At 35.2% G+C, this 22,534-nt stretch overlaps 1 non-coding gene across 1 annotated transcript; it reads left to right on the forward strand.

Moving 5' to 3' along the window:
* Positions 1-17,928: 17,928 nt before the first annotated feature.
* Positions 17,929-18,035, forward strand: LOC112100422. The gene has a single exon (XR_002906794.1). It is a non-coding gene; the product is annotated as a small nucleolar RNA R71 (small nucleolar RNA).
* The last annotated feature ends 4,499 nt before the right edge of the window (positions 18,036-22,534 follow it).

Raw genomic sequence — 22,534 nt, forward strand, 5'->3', positions numbered from 1 at the left:
ACTATGTCCGTAAATCTAGTATACATAGAGTACACATTCTCATTTTGTTCCATTTGGAATAATTCATATTGTCGAGTGTACCTACTTATTTTATATTCTTTCACTTGGTTCGTGCCTTCATAAACAACTTCAAGTTTGTGCCAAATCTCAATAGCACTTTCGCAACTAAACACTCTATAAAACTCTTTCTTATCTAGTGCACAAAACAAGGCATTCATAGCCTTGGAATTTAGAGAAGCTTTTCTCTTTTCGAATTGATTCCATTCCCGTGAAGGTTTGGAATATCTTCCCTGACTTCACTTTTAGTCAAACGCATGAAAGGACCATCATTAACGATTTTCCAAATTTCGTAATCTAAGACTTACAAGTAAATTCTCATCGTAGTTTTCCAATACGGGTAATCGTTTCCATCAAAGCAAGGTGGTCTAGTGGTGGACTGTCCTTCCCTAAATGTGGAATCATTTTGAGTTGCCATTGATCTTTAGCTCTAGACGGTTAAGTCTAAATAAGAGCACCTTGCTCTGATACCAAATGAAATATAAGTGTGCAACCCAAGATGGGGGGGGAATTGGTATTTTAAAAATTATCCTAGAAAATCCACACAACAAACAATCTAACGTCTTAATAAAATTGAAAACAATAAGTTCAATAAAAGCACAATAACAAATGAGTAAGGGAGAAGAGAAACAAACACACGAATTTTTACATGGTTCGGCAATCCCTGCCTACGTCCACGCCTCCAAGCGATCCAAGCTTGAGGATTTCACTATTCGAGCATTTCCAAGGCTTCAACTATTTACAATTGACTTTAAGGTGTCAATGAACCTTTACAACAAAGAGATTATTTCCCAATCTCTTCACTCAAGTGTCTCACACACTCAAACACTTACAATTAAGATGAAAAAATGAAAGTTACAATAAAACTCACTCAAAGAGTAGATATTCAAAAATAAAGAACAGGAGATGATTCAATTTTTTTTGTGATTTGCGAATTGAGAGCTCAAGATATCTCGTGTACTTTTTGTTTATGCTTGCTAGAGAGCTTGAAAATTAATTGGATTTGAGTTTATATAGTTTGAGCTCAAAAACTAGTCGTTATGCACATTTTGGTTATAACCGGCTTACCGTTACTTCTTTTAAAAACAAAAATCATGTTTCCACTTCAAAACCACTTCAACTTCTTCTCTTGGATTTATTGGACCTTTTAGATATGTCAATTCAAGTGGAAAATATTATGCATTTGTAATTGTGGATGATTATTCTAGATACGCATGGGTGTTATTCTTAGTAAATAAAGATGATGTCTTTGATGCTTTTAAAATCTTTTGTAAAAAAGTTCAAAATAAGAAGGGTTATACAATTTATTGCATTAGAAGTGATTATGGTGGAGAATTTGAAAATTATACATTTGAAAATTTTTACAATAATTTTGGAATTGTGCATAAATTTTCATCACCTAGGACTCCACAACAAAATAGAGTTGTTGAGAGAAAGAATAGGACTATTTAAAAAATGTCTAGAATAATGTAGAATGAAAATGCATTACCAAAATATTTTTCGGCTATGTTATGTTTTAAATCGAGTTTTGATTAAGCTTTATTTCAATAAAACTTTCTTTAAGATAGGAAACCCAATATTAGTTATTTCAAAGTTTTTGAATGCAAACGTTTTATATTAAACACAAAAGATAATCTTGGTAAATTTGATCCAAAATTAGATGTTGGTATCTTTCTTGGTTATTCAAAAGCTTATAGAGTGTATAATAAAAGAACTTTGATTGTTGAATAGTCAAAGCATGTTACGTTTGATGAATGTAACCCCACAGCGGAGAAAATTGTTGTTAATGATAATGCAGATGAAGAATTACAAGTGACTTCAAATGTTAAACAAGATGACTTAGCATGTGAAAATCAAGTGGAGCAACAAGAAGAAGAACAAATGAATAACGAGCAAAATTAAGGTCATTCACAAACACTCCCCAATGAGTTAAGGTATTTCTCTTCTCACACCCAAAGAGTTAATTTTAGGTGATCCTTTAAGAGGTGTAACCACTAGGTCACCATTTAAAAATATATGTCAATATGTTGTATTCATATCTCAAATTAAACAAAAATCCTTTTCAGAGTGGAAATGATGAATATTGGATTATGACAATCAAGAAAAGTTAAATTAATTTGAGAAAAACAATGTAAAGGAATTAGTTCTTAAACCGATACATCAATCCGTCATAGGCACTGAATGAGTATTTAGAAATAAAATGAATGAATCTTGTGTGGTTGTAAGAAATAAAGCTAGATTAGTGGCTCAATGATACAATAAAGAAGAGGAATTTATTTTAATGAAAATTTTGCACTTGTAGTTAGGTTAAAGTCTATTAGGATGCTTTTAGCATTTGCATTATAAAGATTTTATTTTATATCAAATGATTGTCAAAAGTGTTTTCTTAAATGGTTATATTATGGAAGAAGTGCATGTGAAACAACGCCCTAATTTTGAAAATGAAAAATTTTCAAATAATGTTTATAAGTTGTCAAATGTATTGTATGGTCTAAAACAAGCACCTAGAGTATCGTATGATAGACTTAGTAAATTTCTTTTAGGAAATGGTTTTTCAATGAGAAAAATAGATACTATAATTTTTATTAAGTATAAAAATCAAGATACACTTATTATTCAAATTATGTTGATGATATTATATTTGGATCTGCCAATGAGTCTTTGTGTAAGGAATTTTCATCTTGTATGAACAAGGAATTTGGGATGAGAATGATAAGAGAATTGAAGTATTTTCTTGGATTTCAAATAAAACAAACTGAAGAAGGAATTTTCATCAATCAAGCCAAATATCTGAGAGATTTACTCAAGAGGTTCAGACTTGAAGATGGAAAAATAAAAAGTACACCAATTAACTCAACAATTAAGTTTGACAAGGATGAAAAAGGTAAGGAAATTAATGTCAAAATATATCGAGATATGATCGGATCCTTACTTTACTTGACTGCTAATAGACCTGATATTTATGTTTAATGTATGCTTGTGTGTAAGATTTTAATCATCTCCTAAGGAGTCTCATTTGCTTACAATTAAAAGAATTTTTCGTTACGTAATTATATATCTTGGCCTTTAGTATCTTAGGGGAACACATATAGATTTAACATGTTATTCAAATGCCAACCCTGATGGTTATAAGGTCAACAGAAAGAGTACTAGTGTAACATGTCACCTCCTAAGTTACTCACTTGTCTCTTGTTTTAGTAAGAAAAAAAAATTGAGTTGCACTTTCAACTACCTAGGCATAATATATTGCCGCAGGAAGTTGTTGTGCTCAAACTCTTTGGATGAAATAAACCTTTAAAGGTTGTGGTATTAATCTTTGATCAAATACATATCATGTGTGATAATACTAATGTCATAAACTTGTCAAAGAATATCATTCAACAACAAAAGCACATTGAGATAAGACATCATTTCTTGAGAGATCATGTTCAAAAATGAGATATTTCATTAAATTTCGTTTCAACCGAAAAACAATTTGCTGATATCTTCACTACACCCCTTAGCGAAGAACAATTTACTAAAATTAGGCATGAACTTGGAACGATGAACATTGCACAATAGCATTGCTTTCTATGATATCTAGTCTATTTTATTTTCCATGAAATGATTACTTGTTTGAATTGGGTGTTTGAATTGTGTGAATTCATGAATCATGCATTAAATCGGCTTTTAAGACATTTTGGATCAATGAAATGATCTAAGAATGTATTAAATGATGACCAACAATAAAAACAAATGTGTGAAATCATAGCTAAAATGAATGGATAACCATTCGGTACTAAATGATTTAATGTTTAAATATAAAGACTTAAGAAATGATTACTGTGAGTTATCAGCTAATCATTTGAAAATAACGGTTAACCGATTAAAAACAGAGAGGTTGCTTTGTTAATAGAAAACCGTTTGTGTCAAACGAATAATGATTTTGGCATTTAATGGTTTCTAGAAATTGTCGACTTACTGATTTCATAAAACAGCTTGCCGTTTTTGTACGATAATAACTGTTTCCAGGTTTTCTTCTTCGTTTTTAGTTGCTCTCTTACTTTTTCTCTATAACTACGGTACCCTAGCTTTCTCTCTCTAAAATTTTTCATTTTTCCTGCATTTCCTTATACAATTGAACCCATAGAATTCTTTTTAAACATCTTTAGATCAGTTTTAATAAGTCAAAACACAAAATCAAGCCTCAAATCACAAAATCCCAATTTTCAACTCTACAGTCAGCCGAATGGTTTTCTTCAATTTTGGCTGAATTTTCATCACTTTTTGGCCAAATTAAGCATCTTAATCACTTTCTTCACCATCCATACTCTTTCTAATCGATTCAATTTCTTCCATTTTCATCATTTCTTAAAAATCCTAAATTTCATACTTGTAACCATGGCTGAATCTTCACGAACAACTCGCAAAAGGAAATCTGCTCCCAGTAGGAATCTCTTACCACCTAGGGAGAGTTTAAAATTCAAAGGATTCACTTTCCCACAGCCCCTCTAGCCAGACGCTTCTAAACACGCTTTATGGGTCGCAAGGTAATTGATTCTTATTATGTGGATTTGGATGACTTTGAGTAATTGGCTATGTGGTGGAAGTGTGAAAGCTATGTTACAGCCTTGGGAGTCAGCATTAGACATTGATGATTAGGTTTATCTTAATCTAGTTCGTATCTTTTGCTCGAATATGAAAATTTCTGCAAATAGGCTAGATAGGATAATCGCCAATGTGTGAGGTGTTCCAATAAAATTCAATGTTAAAGATTTAAACAGAGTCCTAGGAACTTAGGATTGGTCACAAGATTTATACATCTAGGAAGGCCCTCTCGTTTGCCGATTCTGCTCATCATCTTGGTGTTAAAAACATCTCTAGGCATCAAGATCTTACAAATGATACTTGCGCTCTTCTTTTCCGTTCACAGTGGTTACATTTACAACTTAGGATCATTTACACTATCTTATAGCATATTGTCACTCTTAGGAAGGGATATTCAGATAAGGTGACAAGATTAGATGTTGAGTTACTAGATAGTCTTTTTGAGAGGCGATCTATTAACCTAGGCTATGTTATTTTCAGGCATATATTGAGCACTCCTGGGGTTAATAATCGGTTGCTTCCATACGGTAGTGTTATTACTAAGATTCTACAATATTTCCATGTACACATTTGAGATTCGATTTATTTAGAGACCAAGAGAATTGGTGATGAAGCTATAACAGGTATAGGCCTTTATAAGAAGAATAGGGAGTAGGTCAAAACACCCTCGTCTAAAAATCGAGACACCCTTGTAGCTCTATATGATGATCGCATGCTTAATGACATCTATCCTCCTTATCAACTATCTGATTTTAGACTAAGAGCTAGACCTCCACCGCCTTGTTGAGCATCCATTTCACAGGCTCCAACAGATTCTAGTTTTGAGGAACATGAGATGGATAATGATTAGCCTCCAACTCCAAATGAACCCCCAGCTTTGAATGGTCTCATGCAGCAACTAGGTGGTGATGTTCGTACTCTCTCTGAGTAGCAGTAGTAGCTTTAGACTCAGTTTACTGCATTTATCCTTCAGCAGCAGCAAATTCTAGATGGTCAACTACGTATCTTCACATCTTCACAGTAATTGCTTATTTGTTTTTGTCTTTTGATTTGGCACAACATTTTCACATTTTGGATGATTATTTGTTTTCAGTGAGATTGGATGATTTTGGTGCTCAATTATAACTATTGGATCTCATTAAAATTTGAATTTGATTAAGCCTTTTATAGTTAAAGCTAAAAATTAGTCGTAGTTGACTTTCTGAGAATAATCAAATTGCTATTCACTGTTGTCGGTTGACCATTTTTACTTGTCCAAATTATCGTTATGCTGAGATTTTAAATGGTCGGTTAATCGTTTGAAGTTATCAGTTAACCATTTATTTCCAGAAACCTGCAAAACAAATTTGGCTAATCGCTTGTGCTAAACGGTTCACGGTTACAATGCAATTCCTCTCTGGAATTTATCGGTTATCCATTTCCAGTAAACGGTTCACTTTTATTTTCTAGAATCAACATCAGAAAACCCTTTGTAGACAACGATTTTTTGATTAAAATTAATGGTTATCCATTTATTACCAGATTCTTAAACTTGTCTAAAATATTATACAACTTTAAAAGTTTGTTTAATTTTAATAGCTCCAACATTTTTGATAAAAAATATATATATATATACATGGTTTGTTATCATCAAAATCAATACTATAAAATCATTTATGTCAACAATCTCCCCTTTTTTTATGAAGACAAACTTTACGTGTAAAAAGAAATAAGAATTGTGCTAGCTCCCCTCTAATATAATATGGGTTTGAAAATTTTGAAAGATTTTGAGATTTTGAAAATTTTGAGAAATATGCAAACTTATTCTCCCCCTTCATCATCAAAAGGAAAGTAAAAGGTTACCATTCTATTCAAGTGGAAATTTTGGCAGAACCTCTGTTGGTGAATTTTATAAGCAATAATTATCAATGTCAATGTGCAAGTATACACAACATGTAATAAAGTAATAAGTATTCAAGATCGTTTCCACAGGGATTGATGTTATTCAAAATGCTATAGCACTCACAATAATGCAACTCAACTAGAAACCAAAACAAACAATTGTCAAATAATTTCTATCGTAATCAATAATTGAAATAAGAACTCAATAAGACAATACTGTAATGAAATAAACTAAATTAATTGTGTCTAAAATTCACTTGAGAATATAGTAGTTGAATGATCAAACTCTCCTAATAGAGTGACTAGTGTTTACTAAATTAGCACCAGTTGTTAGAATAAGTGCTGCAGCACCAGGCAGAATAAATCGGCATCCTCAGCTATCGCATTTTGGAAATCTCATACCTTTAAATCTACTAACAATGACCAGTTGCTCATATATTTATGGTATGGCATTATAACCTTTAATCTTTCTACCCTACAAGGTAAACATCTATGTCTAGAGTGTCACATATCTTAACTTCAAGTATTGCCCTTATGGGATTCAGGATAACTTAATCCAGGAAACTCGACTTAAGAACAAGTAATACTCTAATAATGTCCGCTAAGACATGCCCTTTTACTGCTCTATCTTAACTGAAACTATTAAATGGGTGGTCAACCGAAATAACAGTTATATTCATAAAAGCTATTAGAGGAAAATGCTACAGCAATACCATAACAACATCTAAGAACAGTCAAGAACCCATTGGATTATTTGTCACTCAACTACAAGTGAATTTAGTTCATAATCTGGATAAGAGAAATAAACATAAACATATTGGTCTCAGAATACATCAAATCAATTAAAGGAAGAAGATAAATATAAGTTGAGCACGGTGAAAATCAAAGCCAAGTAATTCTACACGATTCTCTAATGTTGCCGAAACAACACTCTTCAATTCTGATCTTCTTCTTCTTCGTTCCTTCTAATCATTCTAATGATAATTTCCTTGCCGCCTCTCTATGTGGTGCACCTCTCCTTTTTATATTGTAAATTAGGTTAAACCAAAGCCCATGAACGTGCATGTGTTTAAATTAGGAAACATACAGATCGCAATTTTATGGCTGACCCGCGCCTAAGTTTTCTCCCGCATTGCTCTCAGATTGCTACAGCACTGGTTGCTCTAACAGCTGCTACAACACTGCCTTATTCCTGATTATGTTTTACTTCTTTTGTGGCCATCTTCCTTCCTCCTCTTGCTCTTCTAATGCCTCAACATCCTCTCATGAATTTAACACCTACAATTTAAAACCTGTTTTTAGCACCAATTACTATGATTCAAGTAAAACTTATTAAGACTCAACTAAAATGAATGTTTATGCAAAAGGTAACCAAAATATAATAAAAATACCTTATTTGTTCTCTAAGTGACCTTGATTCAAGTCTAGAATTGATGTAATAACCCTCATTTCCTAGAGTTATCACACCCCCAAACTTAAACCATTGCTTGCCCTCAAGTAATGACACATACTAACATTTCCCGCAAACAAACATGCACACAACTTTAGCTCTTTTATCAAATTTGTAAGGATTCTTCCACCTTCGGATTACAATCTCAATCATACAAAATACCCATAGTAAATCAGTTCTAGACTTAAGCTTCTTTTTTATCCATAGTGTGTGTGTGCTCTTTCGGTAGAATTCCAGATATGCTATAACATCACCAAGGGACTGCATGAATTTCAGCAGTAAGAATACTTCATTTATAAATGGGGTAACAAAACTTTCATATACTCAACTGTGACAATTTTAGGATTTGACAAACTAGGGAATATTCAACCTCCTCACTATAACATTTATCTTTCATGTGAATGTCAATCAATTGTAATGATGACACCCAATTACTCAAACCATGCCCAGATCAGAGTTGCTGCAGCAGTAACTATAATGTAATCTTATCTAAAGGTATTTTTTTACTCAAGACCGAACATGGGGCTCATGAACAGACCTGGCTACTCAATGCCTTAGACAGAGGATTTTTTTATTTTATTTTTTTTATAACAGCGCTACAGCATTGCTCATAACTCTTGCTATCTTTGAACACAATTCTGCATATGGGGTACATACTCAAATCTGGTTACTCAGCAACTTGAGCCATTGGAACAAATTGTATTTCATAGAAATCACAGTTAATCAAACTTGCTTCTCCCCCCAAACTTAGGATCTTTTCTATTTTTTTGGCTTTGCTCTAGCAGTCTCATACAATTCAACCAAAGTCTAAGTGTCAGGACAAAATTTCACTTTCATCTATAACTTATCTCTACTTGGCATTCTCATAAGTACCGAATAACACTCAATTTATCTTCATTAGGTATTCAAATCCATACACAAATAACAGATAACAGAGCTTCACACAACACATACATAAATACATGCATTCGGAAACAACCCCCCCAAACTTGAGAGATGTTGTGTCCTCACTGAAATACAAGTATGCAACCCAAGAGGGGGGGTGAATTGGGATTTTAAAAATTATGCAATACAATTCTCTCAACAATTTAATCTATTGCCTTAATCAAATTGAAAACAATAAATTTAATCATGCACAGTATTAAAAGAGTAAGGGAAGAGAAAACAAACACAAAGATTTTTACGTGGTTCGGCAATCCCCGCCTACGTCCACGCCTCCAAGCTCACCGGGCTTGAGGATTTCACTAAGCTAGCCTCCCAAGGCTTCAAACGCTTACAATTGACTTCCAAGGTGTCAATGGACCTTTACAACAAGAGATTATCCCCAATCTCTTAACCCAAGTGTATCCCAACACTTACAATCACTCAAAGTAGAAGATTACAAATTGTTTTTCTCTCACACAATATTTAAGATTACAAATCAATGCCCAATGTGTGAATAGATGAAGAGAGAATGTGTTTAAAGCTCAATGAAGATTGTATTCTCGAATATAAGCTCAATGATTGTGTTGTGATCAATCTTGTTTGAATTTGGATGAGCTTATTTATAGTTAGAGCTAAAAATCTAGCCGTTACAAACTGTCGGACAGAAAACGGTTCGCCGTTAACCATAAACGGTTAACCGTTTCGTTTGGTCAAAGTTACCGTTGGGCCAAATTTCAAATAAACGGTTAGCCGTTTAGGCTTACCCTTTCGCCGTTAATTTCCAGAAACCTGCAAAACAAATTTGGTTTAACCGTTCTTACTAAACGGTTCAAGGTTAGCAATCTGGAAATAATTGGTTAACCGTTTTCAGTAAACGGTTCACCGTTAGTTTCCAGAATCATCATTTTAACAATACTTTGCAGAACATGCTTTCTGGAAATTATCGGTTAGCCTTTTTTAAATAAACGGTTAGCCGTTTGCTACAGTGATTGCTACAGTAACCTGCACAGTGCACTATTTTCTAAAATTACAGTTTGACCCCAAAACTTTACAAAACTGTACTATAACCCAAAACGTTATGAAACTTTACAAATAGGTCCAATTTCAGAATTTCTAATTAATGCTTTGTTAATCCCAAAACTTTTTGAAATTATGTTATAGCCCAAAATGCTATGACACTTTTCAAATAAGTCCTTCACCAAAATTTCAAGCAATACTTGTTTATTTCAAAGTTTTCAAAATGTTTCAATTAAACCATAAACTTTGAAAAACAACCAATTTCATAAAATCATTTTTCCATTAAATATGAAACATTTATAATGTGAAAATAATGATTTATTTAAAAAGAATAAAAATAATCAATTTCATAAAATCATTTTTCCATTAAATACAAAACATTTATAATGTGAAAATAATGATTTATTTAAAAGAATATTAAATAATTTGAGCTTAAAAGATTAATCATTCTTAATCTTGTTTGTTATCATCAAAATCAATATTATGGAAACATATATGTTAACACTCACAAGTATACATAATAAATGCACACAACTGGACAAGGATATGGAAGACCTTTAGAAAATACCACACAAATTGACAAACAAAAAAGAAAGAAAAAAAATTTTGTTTTGTTTTTTTTTTTAATGAACTAGTAAGGACAGAATACTCCTCTGTGTTGAGGAATGCAGCACATGACGGGATGCTATCAACGCTTCTTGGATGCACTGCGCAGCTTATCTTTTGGTGAAGCTTGTGGGGAAGTAGCTGGTAATGTCTTTATCTTTTTCATCGCAGGGCTGGTGAGAGGAGTTGTGGATGGGGTTACTGTAGCAGGGCTTTTAGAAGTACTGCCTTTTCTTTTGTTGGACTGTCGCGGACTGGTGCGAACAGGCTGGCTAGAAGTTTGCTGGGGAGGAATTGGAGTTGATGCATCAACTGCCTGGCCCTCAGCTGTGATGGCCGCAATGATCGCAAGTAGTTGCTTGGCTTGCTCAGGTGTAGATGTAACTTTGGCTGCTGCAACAGCTAGCTCGGCATTAACTTGCTCCATTTCATCTATAGAGTCTGGAGGTGTTGTCATTTTTGCTTTGCCCTTGTCTTTTCCCTTGCTCGCAAAGACTGGAATAAATGGTTCCTCTTCAGGGTCTTCCTCTTCTTCTTCTTGAATAATGTGTTTTTTTTTCTAGTTTTGGGCTGGGCTAGGATGGTTGGTTCCTCATTTTCTTTCTCCAAATTGTCCTCTGCCTCTGAGGGTGAGCTATCAGTCTCAGACTTGTCACCTTCATCCTCAGGTAGGTCAGATGGTTCAACATCTTCTGAGTCGACTTCTGCTTGTGGTTCAGTGGCAGCTTCTTCTGCTGGTTTATTTGTAGCAGTGGCTTCTTCACTGGCTACTGCTAGAGCACTTGTGGTGTTGGTGTTAAAATTGTACTGTTGGAGCAGTGACTTAGGGAAGTTCCGGTGAGTTCGTTTCATATACAGAGCAAATTAGTGTAGTTGGTTATCCAAGTGCTGTAGATAACTCCAAAATCGACCATTTTCCCTCTGCTGAGCTTCCACACATTGAATGATACTGGTGCTGAGTGCCTGGATGGTCTGTTCTAAGCCAATAGCTTGTCTTGCTCCTATTACAGCAACTGGTTCAGTGGTTGTTCCAGCACTCTCACTAGCAACTCTCTCAATTGTACGTGTCGTAAAGGCACCATCATTCTTAACATGGTCATCTCTGGCGTCAAGACGAACACCTGAAACTACACAAATGCTGGTGACAAGTGAGGGAAATAGTAAGGCAGCACTTCGGTGAGTCTTGACTATACAATCTCGGATTTCTTTTGCAATAATGCTACCCACATCTATGGGAAGCCCTCGAACAAGGACATATAACAAAATCAATCTCTCTTGCGAAACCGTAGTAGTGTGAGTGGTGGGCATAAGCCTAGATTTCAAAAATTTCACCCACACCTTAGCAATAGGTTTCAAATATATCCTATTAACTACACGCCCTTCCTCGTTAGCCCATGATGCCCCTTCTATGGTAAGAGTTGTGAAAATAGTGGTCCACTTTTTCGGGGTCAATTTATCACGCAACTTGGCATACTCATAATTAATTTCGGTAAACAAATTATAAAAATCATTTATAACTCGAGAGTCTAATGGAACAAGTGTGTTTCTTACCCAAATGTTGTACTGATCAGGGCTTACCAAATTGGCATAAAATTCTTTGACTACTTGAAGCACAGGATCACGAGGGTGATTGCAAAACTCTAACCATCCTTGCTTTGTTACAGCATTATGAATTGTTTGTACAATTCCAGTGAGTTATTCTGGAAATTGAAACCCTTTCTCTTCCAAAATCTTAAACGACTCTATGAATTCTTTATATTTTTCTTCGGTGTGGTAGCTCTGGAAGCGTGACGGATCTTTGAGGCGACTGGTTGTTTTCTTATACCTCGACATTGCTGTAGCAGTAACAAATTGAAGCTAATGTGCCTGAGAGTAAAATGAGAAGGAGAATGTAAGAATTAGGAGAGTTGTACTTGCGAAGGAGATGGGGAATAGTGATGTAGAGCACTAATTACAGTGACTCCTTTTTATAATGGACTTAAATTTGAAGATAAATACGGTAACTAGAGATAATTAAGGGAATAAAATATTTGAATTAAATGTGCATATCCCCAAAATTATCAACCAGTGAAATTAAAGCTTTAATTTCGGAGATTTGTTTCCGCAATTTTCTATCCATATCCATGCATCCATCTGTCACGATTTTATCTCCAACGGTAAGTGAAAGGCTCCAGCTTTTAATTTACTGTAACGGTAGAATTAGTTGTTGCAGCACCCACTCGCTTATTCTAACAATGGATACATACTCCACACTAAAGCTTCTGACACGTGGCTCACCTCTGCATTCTGTCATCATACACTCTCACTTGTCAATACGGAATTCAAATGTCACACTTACTTCAAACTAAAATTAATTCTAAAAGTAGTAAAAGAAATAAATAGATCGAATTAAAGTGAAAATAAAGAATGCAATAATGTAAAAGGATAAAAGTAAATGGTTAACATAGAAAAAACAAAATTAAATAAGATGGTAAAGAGGGAGAGCTATCTACAAAACCAAAAGATATCACAATTGGTTTGAAGTGGTTGTCTCCCCAATGGGTTGCCTCCCATGGAGCGCTTGATTTAAGGTCCTTCAGTCTGACCTTCTTTCATTGCTCAATAGCTGGGTTCTTTAACGAGTAACACCTCCTTTGAACAATCTGCCGCTGGATGTATGTAGTGCTTAACCCTGTGTCCATTAACCTTGAATTCTTGACTTATTTGTTTATCTAAAAGATCAATAGCTCTATGAGGATAAACTTTGATCAGCTTAAACGGGCCAGACTATCGTGACTTGAGTTTTCTCGGAAATAATCTTAGTCTTGTATTGTGGAGCAACACTAACTGTCCAGGGCTAAGTTGCATGTGTTGAATATGCTTGTCGTGCTAGTGTTTTGTCCTCTCTTTATAAATTCTTGCATTTTCATTTGAAAATAGCCATAATTCATCAAGCTCACAAAGCTGAAGTTTTTTTTGCTCTGCTGCAGCATGAATATCCCAATTTAATTTCTTCAATGCCCAATGTGCTTTATGCTCTAACTCTAGTGGCAAATGACAAGCCTTTCCATAAACAATTCGGTAAGGGGACATGCCGAGTGGAGTTTTGTATGTTGTTCTGTAGGCCCATAGAGAATCATGTAAGTGTAAATACCAATCCTTCCTTGTTGGGTTCACCACTTTTTCTAAGATCTTTTTAATTTCTCTGTTGGACACTTCAGCCGACCATTAGATTGAGGGTGATATGCTGTAGCTACCTTGTGTCTGACTCCATATTTTACCATTGCTGCAGCAAAGACTTTGTTGCAAAAATGTCTACCCTCGTCACTAATAATTGCACTAGGAGTGCCAAATCTGGAAAAAAATATTTTTCTAAAGAAAAGCCACCACTGTTTTAGCATCATTGGTAGGTAATGCTGCAACTTTTACCCACTTGGAGACATAATCCATAGCAACAATGATATATAAGTTTCCAAAGGATGGGGGAAAAGGTCCCAAAAATATATTCCCTAGACATCAAAAACTTCCACTTCCAGTATGTTGGTCAATGGCATTTCATGTCTGCTAGTTATGTTCCCTGTTCTTTGACACCTGTCACAACATTTAACAAACTCAAAAGCATATTTAAAAATAGTTGGCCAGTAATAACCTGATTGCAATACTTTAGTAGTTGTTCTGTGACCACCAAAATGTCCTCCATATGCTGCAGCATGACATGACTCCAGTATATGGGGAATATCTCATTCTGCAGCGCATCTTCGTATTACTTGGTCTGGGCACAACTTATATAAATGTGGGTCATTCCATTGGTAGCTTCTAACATTATGAAGAAATTTCTTTTTCTCTTGAAACTTCAGCTCGGGTGGTAACAATCCACTTACTAAATAGTTAGCAAAATCTGCATACCATGGAGATTCTGACTGCTGCAGCATCTGTTCTTGTTGTACCACCAACAGCTGTTCATCAGGAAAAGTTTCAGTGATGTCTTTACTTGTCAATGTGCTTGTGTCTGCTTCCAACCTTGACAGGTGATCTGCTACTTGATTCTCAGTCCTCTTTCTATCTTTAATTTCTAGATCAAATTCTTATAGCAATAAGATCCATCTGATTAATCTTGGCTTGGCATCTTTCTTTGAAATTAAGTATTTGATGGCTGCATGGTCTGTATATACAGTCACTCTAGTGCCCACAAAGTAAGCTCTCAATTTGTCAAAAGCAAATACTACTGCTAGCAATTCTTTCTCTGTAGTGGTGTAATTGATTTGAGTTTGAGTAAGAGTTTTGCTCGCATAGTATATGGAGTGAAAAACCTTATCCCTTATTTGCCCTAATATTGCTCCCACAGAGTGGTCACTAGCATCACACATCAATTCAAATGGTAAAGTCCAGTCTGGAGATATGATTATTGGAACAGTGATCAGAGCTTTCTTTAATTCTCCAAATGCTTAATGACACTCTTTGTCAAAGTAAAATGGTTTATCATGTTCCAGCAATGAGCATAATGGTTTAGCCACCTTGGAAAAATCCTTAATGAATCTTCTGTAAAATCCAGCATGTCCCAAAAAACTCCTAATACCATTTACTGAAGTTGGAGGTGGTAGTTTATCTATTACCTCTATCTTGGCTTTGTCTACTTCAATGCCATCCTTGGATACCTTGTGACCCAACACTATTCCTTCTTGCACCATGAAATGACATTTTTCCCAATTGAGTACTAAGTTGGTCATCTCACATCTTTTAAGAACTTCTTCCAGGTTGTGCAAACCATCATTGTATGTTTCTCCAAACACTGAGAAGTCATCCATGAAAACTTCTAAAGCCTGCTCTACCATGTCAGAAAATATAGACATCGTGTATCTCTGAAAAGTTGCTGGAGCATTGCATAACCCAAAGGGCATTCTTCTAAAGGCAAATGTTCCATAAGGACAAGTAAATGTTGTCTTTTCCTAATCTTCTAGAGCTATAGCAATCTGGTTATAGCCTGAATACTCATCTAAGAATAATAGTACTGCTTTCCTTATGGCTTTGTTAAGCTGCCTGTAATCCATACATACTCTCCATCCAGTTACTGTCCTTGTAGGAATAAGTTCATTCTTCTCATTAGCTATTATTGTTATCCCTCCCTTCTTTGGAACACATTGCACTGGGCTCACCCATGAACTGTCTGATATTGGGTATATAATTCCAACATCCAACCATTTGATGATTTCCTTCTTCACCACTTCTTTCATGATAGGGTTCAACCTTCTCTGGTGCTCAACTGAATTGCTGGAGCAATCTTCTAGCAAGATTTTATGCATGCAAATTGATGGGCTTATCCCCTTTATATCTGCCATGGTGCATCTAATTGCTCTTCTGTATTTTCCAAGTAAATCTACTAAACTCTGTTCTTGACCTGCATCCAAAGTAGAAGAGATGATTATAAGGAGTGTGTTATTTTGATCAAGATAAGCATATTTTAAATGTGAAGGTAACAATTTTAATTCAAGACGATGAGGTGATTCAATAAATGGTAAAGTTATTTTTACTTCCCTGTCTGAAAGATTCAGATGTTCAATAAACCTGGTGTGCCTATCAGATTACTTTTCTTCCATCCAATCTGTCTGAATTACTGCAACATCTTCCTCTTCTACATCATCAAAGGTATTGACTTTGTCAAATGCCTTACTGCAGCATCTATTCATTCTATCTGCTACAACAAAATCCACTACACTCAGGAAATTGCAGTCTTCTACTTCATCAGGGTTTCTCATAGCCTCTAGTACATTAAATGTGACTTGCTGATCATTCACTTTCATGGTGAGCTCTCATTTCTGCACATCTATCAGAGTTTTTCCAGTTGCGAGAAAAGGTCTTCCAAGTATAATAGGTATCTCTTTATCAGCTTCAAAATCCAGTACAATGAAATCCACTGAAAAAATAAATTTATCAACCTTCACCAATACATCCTCTATTTTTCCTTTAGGGTATGCATGAAATCTGTCAGCCAATTACAGAGTGACTGTTGTTGGTCTGCATTCCCCTACTCCAAGCAGCTTAAATACAGATAATGGCATCAAATTAATGCTAGCTCTCAGGTCACAGAGTGCTCTGCCAACATACCTAATTCCTATAGAGCATGGTATTGTGAAACTCCCTAGATCTTTCACTTTTGCTGGAATCTTATTTTAGAGCATATGACTGCTTTCCTATGTTAAAGCAACAATTTCAAACTCTCCCAGCCTTCTTTTTCTTGCTAAGATGTCCTTTAGAAATTTCACATAATTTGGCATTTGCTCCAAAGCTTCCACAAAAGGTATGTTTCTATGTAATTGCTTCAGCACTTCTAGGAATTTGCTGAACTGCTTGTCCTGTTTCTGCTTCTAGAACCTTTGTGAGAAAGTGGTAGATGTTTAAACTGCTGGTTAGATTCAAGAGGTACCAAATTTTGTTTGTTTAGGTTGGTGCAGGTTGTGGCTATTGGTGTTGCAACTTCTTTTTCAGCATGTTCTGGTTGAATTTCTTCTGCAGTTGTTGTAGCTTGGCCTATGTAATCAGTGTCTTGATGGGGAGTTTGCTGTAACAAGCTTCCCTTTTGAGTTGGTTTTTGTGCTGAATTGCATTCTATCCCCTTTTTGGTCATCTCAACTGGGATATCAACATTCTTTCCAGATCTCAAACTAATTACTTTGCAGTGTTCTTTGCTCTCTCTTCTAGGGTCTTCTATATTGCTAGGTAGGCTTCCTTGAGTTCTACTGCTCATTGCTGTAGCTAGTTGTCCTATTTGATTCTCTAGGTTTCTCAAAGATACAGCTTAACTCTATACAATTGCTTCATTCTTTGCAATATACTCCTTAATCAGTGTTTCCAATGAAGTGATTAGATCCTAACTGATATGCTTTTGCCCTTAACTCTGCTGATGAAAACCAGGTGGCTGTGTGTTTCTATTCTGTCCATTTAATGCTGGAGCATTTCGATTCTGACTGCTCCATGAGAAATTTAGGTGTTGTTTCCAGCCAGGGTTGTAAGTATTTGAATATGGGTTGTTCTGAGGTTGTCGATTGAAATTACCCACATAGTTTACTGAAGTTGGATTCCCAAGACAATTATCAAAGTCATGTTCCTCACCACAGTATACACAAGAGAGTTCAGTAACTTGCTTTACTGTTGCTGGAGCAGATGTCATGGCCTTTACCATATTAGTCAATGAAGTAACTTGTGCTGATAAGGCTGTGATTGCATCTATATTATGTACCCCTACTGATCCTCTTGCTGCTGGTTGTCTGGCTGAAGGCCACTGGTAATTATTATTGGCAATTCTTTCCAGAATTTCATAAGCTTTAGTGTAAGATTTGGATAACATAACTCAATTTGCTGAAGCATCCACCATTAACCTTGTACTTGGATTCAACCTATTGTAGAAAGTTTCCAATTGTATACAACAAGGAATACCATAATGAGGACACCTTCTTAGCAATTCCTTGAATCTTTCCCAAGCCTCGTACAAATTTTCATCTTCCAGTTGATGGAAAGAAGTAATCTCATTCCGCAACTTTGCATTTTTTGTTGGTGAAAAATATTTCATTAGGAATTTATCAGCCAATTCATTCCATGTGGTGATGGAATCAGATGGTAACGAATTTAACCATGCTCTTGCTCGATCTCTTAAAGAATAAGAAAAGAGCCTCAACCTTAAGGCATTTTATGTTGCTCCAACAATCTTGAAAGCATCACTTACTTCCAAGAACAATTTAAGATGGAAATGAGGATCTTCATTTGGAAATCCGTTGAATTGCCCAACTGTTTGCAACATTTGAAACATCATTGGCTTTAACTCAAAATTTACAGCGTCTACTTCAGGTCTGATGATGCCAGGATGTACAACTTGAGGAATTAGCACAGCATAATCTCTTATGGCTCTGTCTCTGTCATCAGCCATGTAAATAATATTGTTGTTGCCTGGCTGTCTCCCGTTAGCCTGTTCATTTTGTTCTTCTTGAATGTTGACTGGTTGTAAGGGCCCATAAGGGTTCAAATTTCCCTCATCCTGCAAATTATTCATGCATGAAACAGTCTTTGAATTTTTTTTGTTCTCTTCGCAATCTCCTGACAGTCCTTTCAATCTCAGGATCGAATTGGAATACCACAGATCTGTCCTTACGCATGCACGTACTAATCTGCCAATCAATAGAATGAATCAAGTCAAATTCGGCTCTATCATGATTTACTTCACACTTCAAAAATAAACAATCAATCCCCTGCAACGGCGCCAAAAACTTGTTGGTGAATTTTCTAAGCAATAACTATCAATGCCAATGTACAAGTATACACAACAAATAATAAAGTGATAAGTATTCAAGATCGTCTCCACAGGGATTGATGTTATTCAAAATGCTATAGCACTCACAATAACGCAACTCAACTTGAAACCAAAACAAACAATTGTCAAATAATTTCTATCGTAATCAATAATTGAAATAAGAACTAAATAAGACAATACTGTAATGAAATAAACTAGATTTACTGTGTCTAAGATTCACTTGAAAATATAATAGTTGAATAGTCAAACTCTCCTAATGGGGTGACTGTTGTTTACCAAATTAGCACCAATTGTTAGAATAAGTGCTGCAACACTGGGCAGAATAAATCGGCATCCTCAGCTATCACATGTTGGAAGTCTCATACCTTTAAATCTACTAACAATGACCAGTTGCTCATATATTTATGGTACGACATTATAACCTTTAATCTTTCTACCCTACAAGGTGAACACTTATGTCTAGAGTGTTACATATCTTAACTTCAAGTATTGCCCTTATGGGATTCAGGATAACCTAATCCAAGAAACTCGACTTAAGAATAAGTAATACTCTAATAATGTCCGCTAAGACATGCCCTTTTGCTGCTCTATCTTAATTGAAACTATTAAATGGGTGGTCAACCAAAATAACAGTTATATTCATAAAAGCTATTAGAGTAAAATGCTACAGCAATACCATAACAACATCTAAGAACAGTCAAAACCCCATTGGATTATTTGTCACTCAACTACAAGTAAATTTAGTTCATAATCTGGATGAGAGAAATAAACATAAACATATTGGTCTTAGAATACATCAAATCAATTAAAGGAATAAGATAAATATAAATTGAGCATGGTGAAAATCAAAGCCAAGTAATTCTGCATGATTCTCCAATGTTGCCGAAACAACACTCTTCAATTCTGATCTTCTTCTTCTTCGTTCCTTCTAATCATTCTAATGATAATTTCCTTACCGCCTCTCTATGTGGTGCACCTCTCATTTTTATATTGCAAATTAGGTTAAACCAAAGCCCATGAGCGTGCATGTGTTTAATTAAGAAACATGCAGATCGCGATTTTATGGCTGACCCGCGCCTAAGTTTTCTCCCGCATTGCTCCCAGATTGCTGCAGCACTGGTTGTTCTAACAGCTACTACAACACTGCCTTATTCCTGATTGTGCTTTACTTCTTTTGTGGCCATCTTCCTTCCTCCTCTTGCTCTTCTAATGCCTCAACATCCTCTCATGAATTCAACACCTACAATTTAAAACCTATTTTTAGCATAAATTACTATTATTCAAGCAAAACTTATTAAGACTCAACTAAAATGAATGTTTATGCAAAAGGTAATCAAAATGTAATAAAAACACCTTATTTGTTCTCTAAGTGAACTTGATTCAAGTCTAGAATTGATGTAATAACTCTCATTTCCTAGAGTTATCAACCTCCCACTAACATCAAGTATCGTCTTAAAAATCATTAGTAAAAAAATACAACCGAGGAATCAAACTCAACAATAAAGTAGCTAGATCCAAGCCAAAATCATAGCAAAATCAATGCCAAAATAACCATAATAATCCAAACATATATCATAAGCATCTATAAAACCAAAATCATCCAATCTCACCGAAAACAAATAATCATCCAAAATGTGAAAATGTTGCGCGAAATTAAAAGACAAAAACAAATAAGCAGCTACTGTGGAGGATAAGAGGAACATGAAGGTGGAATACTGAGAACTGTAAAGATACGCAGCTGACCATCTACAACTTGCTACTACTGATAAAGGATTTGCTGATGTTGAAGCTTAAATACAACAAACTGAGTCTGAAGCTGCTGCCTGCTCAAAGAGAGTATGAGACCATTTGGAGCTGTGGGATCCTCTAGAGCCGGAGGCTGATCAGTATCCATCTTATATTTCTCAAAATCAGAATCTGCTGGATTTTGTAACATGGATCCTCGACGAGGCGGTGGAGGTCTAGCTCCAAGTCTAAAATTAGACAGCTGATCAGGAGAACAAATGTCATTAAGCATGCGATCATTATCTAGAGCTACAAGGGTGTCTCGATTTTTAGACAAGGGTATCTTGACCCACTCCCTACTCTTCCGATAAAAGCCTGTGCCTGTTATAGCATCATCACCAATCCTCTTGGTCTCCACATAAATCGAAGCTCGAATGGGTACATGGAAATATTGTAGAATCTTAGTAATAACACTACCATAAGGAAGCAACTGATTATTAACCCCAAGAGTGCTCAGCATATGCCTCAAAATAACATAGTGTAGGTTAATAGGTTGTCTCTCAAGAAGACTATCTAATAACCCAACATTCAACCTCATTACTTCATCAGAATGTCTCTTCCTAAGAGTGACATTATGTTGTAAGATAGTGTGAAGGATCCTAACTTGTAAAGGTAACAACTATGAATGGAAATGGAGAGCGCAAATATCATTTGCAAGATCTCGACGTCTACAGATATTTTTAACACCAAAATGATAAGAAAAATCGATAAACAAGAGGGCCTTCCTAGATGTATAAATCTTGTGACCAGTATCCTGAGTTCCTAGGACTTTGTTTAAATCCTCAACATCGAATTATATTCTAAAACTTCCTACATTGGTGATTATCCTATCTAGCCTATTTGTAGAAATTTCCATATTGTAGTAAAAGATGTAAACTAGATTAGGATAAACCTGATCATCAATGTCTAATGTTGACTTCTAAGGAAATAACATAGCTTTCACATTTCTACCATACACAACCAACTCCTCAAAGTCATCAAAATCCACATAGTAAGAATCAATTATCTTGCGACCCATAAAACGGGTTTAGAAGCTTCTGGCTAAAGGAGCTGTCGGAAAGTGAATCTTTTCTAATTCTGAAGTCTCCCTAGGTGGTATTGGATTCCTACTGGGAGCAAATTTCCTCTTGGGAGTAGCCTGTGAAGATTCAGCCATGGTTACAAATATGAAATTTAGGATTTTTAAGAAATGATGAAAATTGAAGAAATTGAACCGATTAGAAAGAGTATATATGGTGATGAAAGTGATTATGATGCTTAATTTGGCCAAAAAGTGTTGAGAATCCGGCCAAAATTGAAGAAAATTGTTCGGCTGACTCTAGGGTTTAGAATTGGGATTTTGTTATTTAAGTCTTAATTTTGTGTTTTGACTTGTTAAAACTGGTCTAAAGATGTTTAAAAAGGATTCTATGGGTTCAATTTTGCAGGAAAATGTAGGAAAAATGAAAACATTTAAAGAGAGAAAGCTAGGGTACCACGATTAGAGAGAAATTGGTAGGAGTGCAACTAAAAATGAAGAAGAAAACCTGAAAACAATTAGTATCGCATGAAAAAAGTGAGTTGTTTTATGATCGACGAGCCGACAATTTCTAGAAAGCACCAAATGCCAAAATTGTTATTTGTTTACCATAAATGGTTATCCATTAACAAAATTAACCTCTTTATTTTTAATTGGTGACCGTTATTTTCAAACGATTAGCTGATAACTCACAGCAGACATTTTTTAAGTCTCTGTATTTAAACGATAAATCATTTAGTACCAATTGATTATCTGTTTATTTTAACTATGATTTCGTACATTGGTTTTTTATCTTTGGCCATCATTTAATACATTCCCAGATCATTTCATTGATCCAAAATTTCTTAAAAGTCTATTTAATGCATGATTCATGAATTCATATAATTCAAACACCCAATTCGAACAAGTAATCATATCACGGAAAGCAAAA

This window comes from Citrus clementina, unplaced genomic scaffold (genome assembly GCF_000493195.1).
Source record: "Citrus clementina cultivar Clemenules unplaced genomic scaffold, Citrus_clementina_v1.0 scaffold_3, whole genome shotgun sequence".
NCBI lineage: Eukaryota > Viridiplantae > Streptophyta > Magnoliopsida > Sapindales > Rutaceae > Citrus > Citrus x clementina.